This window comes from Pinus tabuliformis, chromosome 6 (assembly GCF_031772625.1).
Source record: "Pinus tabuliformis cultivar Carrire ecotype Pingquan chromosome 6, CPIR1, whole genome shotgun sequence".
NCBI classification, from domain to species: domain Eukaryota; kingdom Viridiplantae; phylum Streptophyta; class Pinopsida; order Pinales; family Pinaceae; genus Pinus; species Pinus tabuliformis.
The window spans coordinates 400,888,605-400,905,077 of NC_142292.1; positions in this window are offsets into that span (position 1 = coordinate 400,888,605).

Below are 16,473 nucleotides of genomic sequence, written 5' to 3' on the forward strand. Positions count from 1 at the left end.
ATTCTTTATGGACCTGATCTATTATGACTGGCGGATCAACCATGTAAGCATCAACTTGATTCTTATCAATTTCCATTTTATCTAGGTAACCTTCAATTAGCCACTTTTCAATGGAACAAATGACCTCCTCATAATAAGATGGACCTTGTTGCAACAGACAGGGAGGCTTATGATCTTTTGATGTTTCCTTTTTTCTTTCATCCTCTGTTTGATGTTGAAATTTCTATACCTGTACCTTTTCCAGTGTTATGGAATCCATCTGGTTAGAGTGTTCAACCTTCATAGCACTAATTTCCTTGGCATGGTTTCCCTCCATGGTCAATAACCTATTCTGAAGACATATCTGACCAGCTTCCATGTCCTTTATAATTTTATCATTATTTTCATTCATGCCCATGAAGCAGTTTCACATATAGTTTATCTCTTTCTTATGATTTGCTTGCATGATAAATAGCTGATTGTTATAATCGAATCTCATGATGGTAATTTCTTCATCCATAGTTAACAATATTTTCTAAATTGAACTTATTTCTTCTTGATAACTTTCTTTCATGGCAGCCACTTGATTTGAATGATTGAATTCCATTGTTATCATCTTTTCCTCCAGGGCTAATAACTCAGCTTGCATAAATTAATTTCGCTAGCATGACTAGTTGTTAATCTTTGTAGATTATGTTCAATATCTTTAATAAGTTGAGCCTGATTAACATCCGCATTCTTGATTACTTGAGGCTGATTTAACTATATGTATTTAACCATTTGAATTAACTCCTTGAAATTATTTTCAACTTCTATAGTTTCCTTTACTTCAGCTTTCGCTTTGACCTCTTCTTTATCTCCATATCTATCTTCAATGTCATCAATGATTGATTTTAGAGAATCAAAAGTGTTGTCAAGGAACTTAATAAACCAATCTAAATCATCTCCAGATAAGGTGAGAATGAAAATCTTTGTCTTTACGTCTTCATATTTAGAACATGGATGACACTTGCTTACACGGAGGTTGACATTCCGAAGGTGAGTTTTGGTAGTAAAAGCATTGTTACCTTGAAAAGGAGGAAATTCATTGATGGCTTCACCAAAAAACTAAGGATAACCATGTGGAGCTCTCTGAATGTTAGTAAAATCACAATGAGCAAACAAGTCAAAATCCATGATGCCTGCCTGACGGAAAAATTATGGGCTAAATGGATACCAGAGAGAGATATCCCTGATCAAGAAAATCAAAACTTCTACAAGAAGCAAGCTTCTAGCAGAAATTCATATAAGAAATGGAAGAAGTGGAGTCACCACTTGAGCATGAATCCCTGACAAAATTTTCAAAGACGAAACCGAAAAGTTAGTGGATGGAGGCATATGGATATTTAGGGAAGGCTCCTTTTTTGGGATTAAATGAATGAATTAGTGGAGTCGCCACCTAAACAGGAAACCAACTGGAATGTCGAGGTGTACAAAGTGAATATGAAATGATTAGATGAGAGAGATGGCAAGAGTTAGGATGGTGAGAAATGAAGAGATGAAAATATGCCAGAAAAATGTGATGAAATGTCGTAAAGCCAAGGTCCAATAAATTGGTCCTTGGTGGAAATGCCAAGAAGTGTTAGTTTTTTTGACTTGAATGAGAGACGAGAAATGAGAAGAATGTTGAGGAAATGTTTTTGAAATGCCAAGAATAAAATATCCTTGTCAATGTCGCCAAAAAATGCCGTGCCTCTTGATAGGCTAATGAATGGTGGGAAAGATTGGATGTTTAGAAAAATGTCATGAGGACCCAGGACATAAGAAGTCTATCCCTGACAATGGCACCAAAAAATTTTGTGTCGGATGATGGGAAGAATAAATATGATATGATTAAAATGATGTTGAGCAAACCAAGCACAAGAAAACTCTATCTCTGGCAACGAAACAAAAAATGTTGTTGTCGAAAGTGCACAGCTATGGTGCAATGCTCAGAGTAGGGGTTGTCACCCTAATCCCTACTCACTCTGTTCTAGCTCTCTCGTAGACAAGCTAACGGGGTTAGTCCCTAAAGATGGATGAAAGGGGGGAAGTTGTTGAAACAACAAGTTCTAGAAGATTTGCATCATAAAAATCACTTTTCTAAGTGGCTTAAGTTGAGACTCAACAATGAGATATATATGTTCAATTAGATTAATGAGACAGACAATGATGAAACAATAAGAGGCCAATGTCCTAATACAATTATAAAAGAGATTTGAAAGTGTTTTCTCAACAACATATGATATCTCAAACTACCAAGTAAGCAATGTTGCAAGGGGAATGTTAGTTTAATCGTTCAAGATAACAAAAAATACGAGAAATAAATAATTTAAGAACGTTTTGCAAGTAATTATGATTTACAACAAGCTTGCAATTACAAAGTAAGCCCATAATTCTAGTTATAATAATGAAATGAAAGATGATGACCAAGTTAGATAGATTTAAAGAGATGAGATAATGACAATATGCTTCAATACAAAAATCTAAACCACTAATAATCAATTCTTATGATATGTCATTTTGGCACAAGGTTACAAGATTCAACTAATAGATCAAATGAAGCAATTCCAATATTACTTCAAGAAACCAAAATGACGATGAAGAAATGATAACCAAATCAAATGCATTCAGTTATAGTGTTTGTCAGAGTGTTGTTCACAAGGAAAATGAGCAACAACCAGTTATGATATTAGGAGCACTGTAAATTCAGATTTCAAACTTTTGTAACAAGATTAAACTCTTGAAATTCTTATAGCAGACAATAGAAAATGTCACCGTCAAACAAAGATGAGCTCACTGTCAAGAATATATCAGTCCAAAATATAATACAGTAGGACCCAAGGAACAATTCAAATGCTGAATTACTAATCTTAGTGCTAGATGCCATATAAGGATGCCATTGAGATATCACTGATGTAGCTGAAAATTAGTCAATAGTAGTCCTCAATAGAAAAAATCATTCAATTAATTTAGACTGCCCTAAATATTTTATTATTCTTTCAATATGATTAAGGTTTGTAACGTAGAGTCTTCAGGTCTGGTTACTCTATATTAGTCCACTGCATACAATGATAGCCCCAAAACCTCATGATTAATGCAGCAAATTTTTTACCTTTAATGTGATTAAGGGTTGCTGCTAAATGTGTTTTAGATATGTGGTTTTATTGCAGCCTTAAATTAATCATAAGATCTCATGAAAAGAAAACTGAGACAACTGATTTAATCCTCAAGGCTGATATACAATATTTGAATTTGCTTAGATTCAAAATTCAATGGCAGCCAACAACTTATATGCAACAATAATGGCCCTTTAAAAATCAATGTCAAGTGAATTTTCCAATGGTAACGTTGAAGGAAGGAGGATCTCCTAAGAGAAGATCAGAGGTTGCATTAGGGAGAAATGGAAGACTATCAAGGGATGCTAGTATGATGAAACTGAGATGTAAGATGCAATGGAATAGGCACTTACTCAAAATATTTTTCAAAGATAATGCATTCTTAAAAGGGATACAACAGTCATGAAATAAGCTCAATAACTTATGCCCAAATAAATAATGGAATCATTGTTATGATGAACCTTAAAAATTAAATATGAATGTAATGTTAATGACAGTCAAATTTTTAAGTATAAATTTGGTGTGGGAACATGTGTAATTGCTGAACCAATGATTTTCAGATTTTCTTATCTTCCCTCCTTTGTACATGATATGGAAATGAATTCAATTTTAATATGTGTTCCCATAATTTTTCAACAATCATAAATTTAGATTGAAATTCATGCCCAACTTATATGCCAATGCCACTAAGGTTTAGAGTGCCTTATATCTCATAAAACCCTACTGCAACATCTCTTACCTTAATGCTCTGGTGGAGAAGATCCCCAAGGAAGATTTCTCTATCCCTTTCAAAAAAATTCCATTGTGCTTAGGGCAGAGGCCTCAAAAGAGGGTTGTGAAGAGGATGAGGAAGGATAAGGGAAGAAGAGGAAGAGAGCTGAGGGAAGAAGAGGAAATGAGAGGCTAGCGGAAGGGGTTTAGAGCTGCTATAGGAAGAATTAGGTTGTAAGAGAGGAGGAGAAAGGATATGGAACAACAATAGGGAAAGGCTGCCACAAAGGATGGATAAAGGCTGCAGAAACTAGGAGGCTGAGCAGGGATGCCGAGAGGAGAAGGAAAGGGTAAAGATGAGGATTAGAAAAAATTGGCTTAGGTAAGGCTGTGTGGGGGGTTTGGAGAGGGCTAAGGACTGAGCAGAGGCTACGTCCAGGCCTCAAAAAAATAATATTTCCCTTTTCTTTGAAAAATTTGATGAAGATCTTGATTGATGTTGAAACCGTTAAATGCGAATTAATTTTCTGAATATTTTTCTTTGACAAATTTCATTGAGGCAGGATATTTCCCTATAGGGTCTAGAAATAGCTTCAGATAAGCTTCTTCTTTCATATGTACACCCGCAAAAAGAAAACAAAAAAATCTAAATCCCAAATATATAAAAATGAATAAAAACCCCAAAACCCAAGTTAGAAAAACTTCAGATCTATACAAGATATAATAGATCTATACGAATAATTTATAGATCTATAAAAATAATTTACAGATCTATCATATCTTAGGAGTATGAGTCCAACTTCACTCCCAGATATGATAATCTAAGGCTCTTAATAGCCAGATCTATCAAATTTTCCACAAAAAATTAGTTTTTTTAAATTTTAAAAGGAGGTGCTAACTCCAAGTCCTTTGTGTATCACCAACAAAATCTTATGAAAATCCAGGAGCTAATTTAGTTGGGCTCTTTAGAAAACAAATATTGGGAGTTGGCTAGTCCAACTGAAAGCTTCCCCTAATGCCCAAGGATCTAAAATCAAGATTTCCCTACAAAACTCAATCCAACCATAAAAAATAGAGTGAGAAAAAATAATAAAATTCATACAAATAGAGATACCTGTTATTATGTTCAAAATTTAAATTATTGTTTAAACCCTAGTTACCGAGCAAGATACATCTGCTCAAATCATGCTTCAGAAGCTATCATCAATGGATTTAAAAAAAAAATATGCATGAAAACAACACATTTTACAGTATTCCCATGAAGAGTAGCACTAGAAAAATTTAACCCTAGAGTCTTTCTTTATTATCTAGAAAAAAGATTACACTAGAGCTTCTTGTTAAGCAAACAATCAAAATATTAGATGGATTGACTAACAAATGACATCCTATTTAAAGATAAATCCTCCAACGGCTAGTTCAAGTGATCATCGTCAAAGAAATATCGACCATTGATGAAGATTAAAATTTCTTTCAATCTCATCCATCGAAATATTTAAATATTTTGGGAAATTCGAAATTTTTAATTAAATGCATTTTAATTAACTCAAAATTAATTTTTTTGAGTTAGCTTCTCTAAAAATTTGACTTTGACTTAACCCCCATGGATCAAAAGTTTAAAATTTATCAAAATAATTAATTTACCTTAGTCCCAGAACCTTTTAAACTATAATTTTTTGGGACCGACGAATTTTTCCTTTGGAGAATTTAAATTTGCCTAGGACCTAGAATTAATTAAATTTCTCGCTTAGGATTTTAATTAACTTTTGGCTAGAAAATTTAATTAATTAATCTATGAGGGGATAAATTATTTTTCCAACCCTCAAGAAACTTTACATCATGATTTTCATATTTTTTACATCAAAAGGGGGAAAACTCATTTTGTAATAGGCCCTCACAGACTACCCATTTCTGCGACACAAATATAATCTAGCAGACCAAGAAATTTGTAAGAAAATAACCTAACCAAATAGTTATGATTATTCCCAAATTACTTTTACATAGACTCAATCTAGAACAATAGAACTCGCCTAAGATCCTAACCTCAAAATCCACTCTAGATTTCAGGTAAGACTAGAGGAAAACTTTGCCAACCATACGAGAATGGATAGGTGAGACAAAAAACCTCCCAGAATGGAGATCGTCGCTAGAAAAGTAAGTTTACCTAGGTCGTTACATACATGACACAGATCTGCTGAGATTATTTAAATTATACACATGTAGAAAGGTTTTACATAACATCATAGAAGTGAAGCTGATGATGATAGTTGGATGGCACAGACACATTGATCAAGTGTTATACCTTTTGTGAAAAAGGGGTATACTGTTATGGGTCATTGAAACATAGTGGTCAAAAGTTCCCATTCAAAAATTTGGTCTTAATATCTATTTGATGGATTTTCCACCCCATTGTAGCAGCCAATGAAACCAAAAATTTAATGGTAGTGTACATTGTTGTAGGTGCAAAGGTTTATTCATAATCAATGCATTTATTTTGAGAGAAACCCCTTGTAACGAATCTTGCGGTGTACTTGTCTATACTTCCATCAACAACATATTTTTCTATGAAACAACTCACAAAAAGATAGAAAAGATAGATCAACGACTTCAAAACCAGCCTCTTTGAAGGGGAAACCTCCTTTACATTACAAAGGAACAATTCTTGGATGATATAAATGACTACACCTCTTTTCTATATATGGGAGTCTAAGGGGTCACAATATAATCAAATCTAGCATAACAATAATAATATAAGGGCACAAAAATCACAATAGTTGGCGTCTATGGGGCACACTAATAACAATATTGGGACAATAAGGGCACAATAATAACCATAAGGGCTACAAAGACAATAGTAATGGGGGAATCGATAGTATTATAGGGACCTAACATGCCCCTGTCCTTCAAAAAAGTGTTGTCCTCAAATCTTGAGTAGTTTTAGATGCTTCTATATAAAATTCTCATCATCCCATGTGAAATATTCAGTGAGAATGTTATTCCACTTGATGAGATACTCCAAAATTGATTGATTTCGTAGTTATCAAGTTCTTGTTTCTTTGACTACTTCAGGTACCAATATGTTTTTTCCTTCTTTGTCAAGTTTTTGAAATATTGTTTGAACTCGGTGCACTCAGGAAGTTGTAGGAAGATCTAATTTGTATGCCATAGTACCAATCTTTTGCAATACCATGTATGGACCATAATACTTTGGTGATAATTTATTATCCTTCTTAGCTTGCTTGACATACATTTGTTTATATGGTTGTAGATGTACTAATACCCAGTCACCTACATCAAAACTTCTTTCGTTGCGATGTTCGTTTGCCTGTTGTTTCATTCTATTTTGCGCCAAAGCAAGGTTATCCTTTAAGAGTTGGAGGACTTTTTGTTGATGCTCGATGTGATCTACCACTGTTTGAACATTAGAATTTCTCTTAAAATTATGTGATGGATGGTGGATGATATCCATAAAGTGCCATAAATGGGGTCATTTTTGTTGTAGCATGGAAGGAAGTGTTATACCACCAATCAGCCAGAGGCAACCATTTGAACCATTATGTTTGTTTATCAAAGACAAAGCAACAAAGATATCCTTCCAAGCATTTTTTTACTATCTCAGTTTTCCCATCAAATTGAGGATTATAAGATGAGCTATGAGCCAACTCAGTGCTGAGACAAGAAAATAATTATGTCCAAAAATTTCCAGTGAAAATGGGATCTCTATCACTTGCAATAATATTTGGGTTTCCATGTAGCTTTTGAATTGTTTCGATAAATGCAGTAGAAACTGTACCAGCTTTAAATGGATGAGATAATGCAAAAAAGTACGTATATTTGGTAAGTATGTCAACTACCACCATGATGATACTCTTTCCTTCGTACTTGGGTAAACCTGTGATAAAATCCATTGAAACCTCCTCCCAATGTTGGCTTGGAATGGATAAAGGTTGTAATAGACCCGAGGGCTTAATTGTTTCAACAAAATGCCTTTAAACACACAGCTAGTAATTGAACCACTTGAGCTTTGGGCGATCGATTTTGTTAGTTTGATCAACCCATCATTAAATTAGAAAACATATATTCCGGTGGAAACAGAGTATGTGACCAAATGGGTTGAAGCAGAGGCACTTCCAAGAGCCACAGAGGACTCTGTAATTCATTTCCCATTCCAAATATTTGTGTGATATGGCCTCCCAAGGGATATAATCACAGATGGAGGACCACAGTTTGCAAGTAATAAAATCACTGTAACGTTAAAAAATTATAACATTCAACACAAGATTACCACTCCATATCACCCACAGGAAAATGGTCAAGTGGAGAGCACGAATAAAGTGATAGAGACAATATTAACAGAAAACATTGCATCTCACAGATGTGATTGGGCTATAAGATTGTTGGAAGCCTTGATGGTATACCAAACAATGTGGAGAAAGACCACCGGTTATTCACCATATCAGCTAGTATTTGGAAAGGAACCCATCTTTCTAATAGAGTTCAAAATACAAAGGTTGAGAACAACACAGGAGGTCGATCTAGATTTAAATGAGGCCTAGACTAATAGATTACAACAAATTAACAAGCTAGATGAAATCATGCTCTTGGCTCTTCAACACACTACATTAATTCAACAACAGAGAGAAAAATGACACGATGCCCTGATCAAAAAGAAAATATTCCACGAAGGAGATTGGGCACTCTTATACGATTCCAGGTTTCAGGATTTTCCAGGAAAACTTCATACTCACTGGCATGGACCGTATGAAATCCAAAAAGTGCATGACAATGGTACCATTGCTTTGACTATTATTGACAGATATAGACATATCTTTAAAGCAAATGGCCACTGAGTGTGACTGTACCATAAATTGCTTACTCAGGAATCCTTCTACTAGCAGCTCCGAGAAGATTCTGACATGCAGATTCTGGCTGAGGAAGAGAATTCTTCCTGTTGACACCTAATCCTCAATGGATGGGTGAACTAGAACGCGAACAGTCATCAATAAGATGAACTGATCCGTCCCATTTATGTATATAAATGATAGTTAGCTAATGAATTATGCAATCAATTTTTTCTTCTGCTTATTTTGGAGTTACCCTGGCCTGACATGGTATCAAAGCACAGGCCCCAGGTCCCTTTTTCTAGCGTGCCTTGTAACTCCTCTGCCTCTGCCAGCGCTATGTCCTCTGCGTGATTCTCTGCACCTCATTGAATCTCTACACATCTGTTTTTGTTGCCTCATGGAATCTCTGTCATTTACTGTTGACCTCATCATATCCTGCGCATCTGCATTCTCCTGAGCGCCGCTCTGTCCTGAGCGCTGCTCTCCCTTCGACCATCAATTGAGAGCTACGTGTTGCAATCTACGTGAATAGAGATTTGGAATCGATGGTATCAGATTTTGGAATAGAGTATCCATTGAAATAATTTCTACAACGTAAGGCCACATCTCATTCTCAAGTGGTTCGACGGTTTGTGTTCCACGAGATCTCTACAATTCAAGCCATTTGCTAGGCCCTAGATCTGAGCTTGTAGCAGCCAAGGTCGAGTTCACCCTCCTATGGGATGAGTGTCATATTGGCCAGAGTCATTACCACTATTGTATGTGGACTCTATTGTGGACACAAGGAGAGAGGTCGCAGATTTTTAAAGTTCGTTGAGTATGTGAAAACCTGTGTAGAGTGGAGGAGTGGCCGTGCGTGTCAACACCGGAGATGTAGCCAATTCTGTCACCATTTCTGTCGAAGTCTACACGGAGGGATTATCTTGAGCCACCCTTTGCAAAATTCTGTGCAGAGGGGTTGTTTGTTGAGTGTTCGAAGTTTTGTGAGTTAAGATACCTGTTCGGGTGCCTCGAAGTCCTGGTTGTTGGACCCGCAGATTTGGTTGTGTTCCCTAAGGGAATGAAATGCACTTGGGAGATGTCTGAAGTAGTTTATAAGCATTAAAGCTTTGAATAGCTTCATATTGTGTTAGTTATTGTATAATGTTCCTACGTATTGTGTTGGTTATTATATATATACCTACATTTCACATTAAAGCCATGGAACTATTGCTGCTACACTCTTAGAAGAAAAACCAGCAAGTTGATTTCTTCATATGTTTTTTATAATGGCTAGTTTTATTTAAAGACGTAGATCAACCTCTGCATCCCAGCTCTTTGGTTCTAGTTGGAAACATCTGGCTGTTTATATGAGGATCCTTGAAGGGATTTGAAGAAACAGTACATAAATTTTTTTTCCCTTTTGAGTACAATCTCACTGTATATCAACAGAAGTGTTTTTTTTCTATCAGTAGAAGTTCTTTTACAGAATGCATTCGATCATCTCTATGGTAGGAATAGTTCTCACTGGCAAGGAGAATTATTCTGAATGGTCTCGGATGGTAAAACACACCCTCATCTACAGTGAGTTGTGGAAGGGAGTGTGTGTCGGAGAAGAAGACAAAGACCCTGTGCAGCCTACATCAGATAAAGAACTTGTCATTTTGGAAAATAAGAACAACAAAGCCTATGCATTGATCGCAACATCTGTAAATGAAAAGTAGGTCGTCATATTTCATCCTATTCCACTTCCTTTGAAGCTTTACAAAAGCTGAAAGAACTCTATGATTCACATTCTGCACTTGAAGTTGTTCAGCTCATGATTAAACTCTTCACTCTTGAACTGAAAAATAATGATCCCCTTGCTCTTGCATCTGAAATAAAGTCTATAATGCATGATATTAAATCCACTAAGGTTGAGCTGGATATCTCTCTTATTGCCTTTCTCAAAGCACTCTATCCTACCTACTCAAATTATCTTGAGTCTTTACAAGCAAATGGAAATCTTAAAGACATAACCTTTGAGTCTCTTGTGAAAACGTTTGCTGAAAGAGAGAAAGCCTTTGGAAAGAAAATAGTCCCTGAATCTTCTGAAGAGATTGTTTGCCTTGCTCATAAAGAAAAGCATCTTGCTCAAGATTCTACAAGAGGAAGAGGTGGACAAAGAGGAAGAGGAAGATACTTCAGAGGCAGGGGGGGCAGACATTCTCAAGCAGAAAAGGCAGATCTGCATTGCATTCGCTGCAAACAAAATGGATCACATGATGCTTCTACATGAAAGCTACCATGGGACAAAATTGAGCAGAGAAGAAATCAGCAGAAAGGTAAAACTGATGACACAGACAAAGGTAAAGCACCTGAATCTGCTCACTATATTGAGGCACAATGTAACATTGGATTAAATGAAGATTTGTTTAATGCTTCACTTGCTTCTTCGAAAAATGATTGGTTGCTTGATTCAGGAAATATTTTTTTGAAGATTTCACTGACAATGTTGATGGAGCAGTATACTTTGCAGATCAGTCAAAAATCAAGCCATCAGGTCTTGGCACAATCAGGCTTAAATTGCCTGGTCTTCCAGACTTTCTTCTGGATCATGTTCTATATCTCCCACAACTCAAGAGAAACTTGCTGTCCTTGGTCCACATCCGCCAGCAAGGTCACTCCATTCATATGTTTGATGGAAAGCTTGAGGTAAGAAAGGCATCTGACCAATCACTTGTCATGAGGGGAATAGAAGAAGAAAGACTTCTTAAACTGCAAGGAACCTCTGCTCATGCACAACATTTCTCATATATTTATCATCATGAAGAAGGTACACTTCCGTCAAGTTTATTATGGCATGCTAGATTTGTACATTTAAACTATGATAGTCTCCGCTTGTTGAAGAAAAATGGTGTTGCTGGTTTACCTACCATTCCTAGAAAACATAAGCAATGTGATGCTTGGATTGTAGGAAAGCATAACAAACAGTCTTTTCATGATTCACATTCAAGAGCACATAGGAAGCTTTAACTCATTCATTCAGATTTATGTGGTCTAATGCATGTTCCTTCTGCAAATGGAAATAAATATATCATGACATTTATTGATGATTACACCAGAATGTGTTGGGTTTATTTATTGAAGAACAAATCTGATGCTTTTCAAACATTCAAGAATTTTCATAAATGGATTGAAAATGATGCACAATCTCATATTGGGTCTATTCGCACTGATAATGGAAAAGAATATACATCAGATGAATTTGAACACTATCTTCGCCAACATGGGATTAAACATCAAACAACTGTGCCTTATAATCCTCAACAGAATGGTGTAGCTGAAAGAATGAACAGAACAATCTTGAATATGGTAGGATCCATGCTTTTCTTCAAAAATGTAAAGATAATGTTTTGGGCTGTTGCTGTTCTATGTGCTGCATATATAAAGAATAGATGTCCATCTAGTGCTATACGAAACAAGACTCCTTATGAATTGTGGTATGGACATGTTCCTTCGGTAAAACATCTCAGTATCTTTGGTTCCACCTGTTATTCTTTAATACCAAAGGTACATAGAAACAAACTTGGTGCTAGAAGTTGTAAGTGTATCTTCCCGGGGTATTCAAACACATCTAAAGCATACCGCCTCTACAATGAAGTAAATAAAAAGTTTGTTGTATCTAGAGATGTCATTTTTCTTGAATCGTCCAAATCTGACAGTGTTGTTGAGCGGCAACTTGATCGCTTGGATAGATTCACAAAACCAAAATCATTTCAAGAGTTTGATAATCAGATTCCACATCTTGAAGGGGGTATTCCTATACTAGATCAACATGTGGAATCTTCTTCTGAAGAACAATCTCCCCTGCATGACACTCCAACAACGGATGATGCTTTAAGTGATGTAATTGATAGAATTGGGAGACTCAATCTTGATTCAGTCCCAACTCAATCAACAGAGTAGCCTGGACCATCTTAGAAAGGTCCCCCAAAGTGGCTGACAAAGACACTTGAAAGTGTTCATCCTGATGAAATCGGGAAAACAGGAACCATAAATACAAACCGACAAGATGGAGGTGATGTAGATAACTCTAATTCACCTGTTGATATGGATGTTACTTATGATTGTGAATTGAACTTGTCTACAGATTTTGAACCAACTTCCTTCAAAGAAGCTGCTTCTCATGATGAATGGAAAGAAGCGATGCAGAAGGAGTATGATTCCCTCATAAATAATGGCACTTGGAAGCTGGTTGATCCTCCATTTGGAACCAAACCAATTGGCTGCAAGTGGGTCTACAAGAACAAGTACAAAGCTGATGGACCACTTGACAAGCACAAAGCTAGGCTTGTGGTAAAAGGTTTTGCACAGAAGGAAGGGGTTGATTATGAGGAAACTTTTGCCCCCACAGCAAAATGGGCCACCATCCGGACACTCTTTGCACTAGCTGCTTGGAACGGTTGGAAAGTCCATCAAATGGATGTAAAAACTGCATTCTTGAATGGAGATCTAAAAGAGAATGTTTTTATGTCCCAGCCTGAAGGATTTGTTGTGAAAGGACATGAACACAAAGTATGCAAACTTGTGAAGTCCTTGTATGGCCTCAAACAAGCACCACGAGCCTGGTATGAAAAACTAACTGAGCATCTTCTGAAACTCAACTTCAAACATTTTGATCTTGATGATGCAACTTTATTTGTCAAGAAAGTTGGCAAAACAATTGTATATCTTGTGGTATATGTAGATGATCTTTTAATGACAGGGAACAATGAAAGCTATATTGCATCCATAAAGAAAGAATTAGGAAAAAGTTTTGAAATGACTGATTTGGGCTATGTTCATTACTATCTTGGCATTGAAGTAACCCAACATCCAAAATCCATATTTCTTTCTCAAAGGAAATACATTGGAGATTTGTTAAACAGATTTGGCATGACAGAGTGCAATCCTCTTTCTACTCCAATGGAACAAAACTTGAAGCTCACATCTATTGAAGGAAAAGAATTTGAGGATGAAACAAAGTATAGACAGCTTGTAGGAAGTCTCATCTACCTCACTACTACCAGACCAGACATTTCATTTGCTGTTGGAATCCTCTCCAGGTTTATGCAAAAGCCTTGTGAGGGACATTGGTCTACTGCAAAAAGAGTTCTAAGGTACTTGAAGGGAACTCAAGACCTTGGAATCAAGTATACACAGGTGGACGACTTCAACTTGATTGGATACTCTGATTCAAACTTCGATGGAGACAAAGAAACTGGGGTATCTACTTCAGGATATGCTATGAGTCTTGGATCAGGAGTTGTCTCCTGGAGATCACGCAAACAATCAGTACCAGCAGATTCCACAACAGAAGCAGAATATGTGGCAGCAGCTGAAGCAACGAAAGAAATTGTGTGGCTCAGGAAAATTCTTGAAGATTTGCAGGTAAAACAAATGCAATCAACTCCACTCATGATTGATAACACCTCTGCAATAAAGTTGGCCAAGAACCCAAAGTTCCATGATCGTACTAAGAACATCAATACTAAATATCATCTATCCGACATCATGTTGAAGCCAAAACAATCCATCTCCGTCATTGTTCCACAAACGAGCAAATTGCAGACATCTTCACCAAAGCGCTTGGAAGAGAAAAGCTTGAAAGATTCAGAACGATGCTTGGACTCACCAACATCCCTTCATATTAAGGGGGGAATGTTGACACCTAATCCTCAACGGATGGGTGAACTGGAACGCGAACCGTCATCAAGAAGATGAACTGATCCGTCCCATTTATGTATATAAATGATAGTTAGCTAATGAATTATGCAATCAGTTTTTTCTTCTTCTTATTCTGGAGTTACCCTGGCCTGACACTTCCTCACCTTTCGTTCACTAAGTAATTTGATTGCTTTTAAGTTTTGTACATAAATTTTTCTGTTCTGCTTGTATAAATTACTTTCTGTACAGATTTCTGCATTTCTGCATTTTTTTGCATTTTGTTGTTCCTTTTTGAAGGAACACACTTTCGTTGTTTTGTTGTTCCTTTCTGAAGGAACAACACTTTTTCATTTTTCTGTTCCTTTCCGAAGGAACAACAATTTCGTTTTTTGCTGTTCCTTTCCGAAGGAACAACAATTTCATTTTTTGCTCCTCCTTTCTGAAGAAACAACACATCCGCGTTTTTGTTGTTGTTTTCTAAAGGAACATCACTTTCATTTTCGAATATTGCTTTCCGAAGGAACAACACTTTCGTTTTCTATTGTTCCTTTCCAAAGGAACAACACTTTCGTTTTTTGCTGTTCCTTTACGAAAGAACAAAACTTTTGTTTTCTGCTATTCTTTTCTAAAGGAACAAGACTTCTGTTTTTTGTTGTTGCTTTATAAAGGAACAACACATCCGCATTTTTGTTGTTCATTTCTTAAGGAACACCACTTTCATTTTCTGCTATTCCTTTCTGAAGGAACAACATTTTCTTTTTTCTCCTATTCCTTTCTTAAGGAACATCACTTTCGTTTTTTGTTGTTCCTTTCCAAAGGAACAACACTTTCATTTTTGTTGTTTCTTTTTGAAGGAACAACATTTCTGCATTTTTGTTTGCATTTTCTTTATTTGTTGTTCTGATTAAGGAACAACTGTTGTTCCTCTTAAAGAACATCAGTTTCGAGTATTTTTTCTTTTGCTTGCTATTCCTCTTAAAGGAACTGTGGTTTTTGTGTGGAAATATTGTTTTGTTGTCCCTATAAAGAAACAACATCTATTCCATCTAAATAACAACACTTATTGAGTGCATTTTTCTTCTTTTTGTGTGTATGTGTGTTTCACCATTTAGAGGATTTTTGTGAGTGATGGTCATTTAAGGCACAACTATACATTTATGCAAGAATACGAAAACTAGAGGATACTGAAATCAGTAAACCAAACGAAAATCATTATCTTTAAAGAAATTGCTTTGAATTGATAAGAGAAAAGAGGAAAGGACACAACTATTTATATCACTTTCCTGTCTTTATTTCCACTAACACCAATTTGATTGATTATTTTTATCATGATGGTTCTTTCTAAATCCCCATAATTCTCTTCGATCATTATTATTGAATAAGAACAAGGGCATATTTTTCTCTATTGAGATGTTCAAACTTCATCCACCATCCCCATTCTTAAGGAGTGTTAAGCCAACCTCTGTATATAAAAAGGAAAGTGTTATATAAAAGAAAATAAGGAAAAGAAAAGATACATATCTATATCATTACTAACATGATTTGTCAGATGAAGGATAGGGGGTCTCATCAAGAGCCAGGCTACCATGATCATAACGAAAAAAGTGAAGTGGAATTCCCACTATGGCTAGCACACTAGGGATATGATCCAAGAGGCACATCAGAAAAATAAAAAGTCCTTGGAATAGGAGGTCTCATCACGAGCCAGCCTATCCACCTTTCACTCCTTCCTTGTGAATGGCATTGTGATTCATCTGGTCACCAAGCCAGCACAACAGCCTCCGTTCTGACATTGTACAACACTTTCCTAGGCATACACAAAGGATTATGGTTCCAAGGGTGAAATAAGCAACTATATCAAGGTTATGGACACATGTGGGCAACAGAGCTCTACTGATGGTATTGAAGTCATAATTTTCATACACCAATAGTCATTATAAACCCTTCTTCTTATATTTTTATAGTGATTTCAAATGAGATTATGTCATATAACCCTTTCAAACCTTTGATACATGAAAATAATTTATAAATCAATCATAATGGTTAAAGTGGATAGTGACCACATAAGAACTTTTATTCATGTCAGTTATCCTCTCCTCTATTTTCGCATCATATCGCGACATTTACATATTTATTAG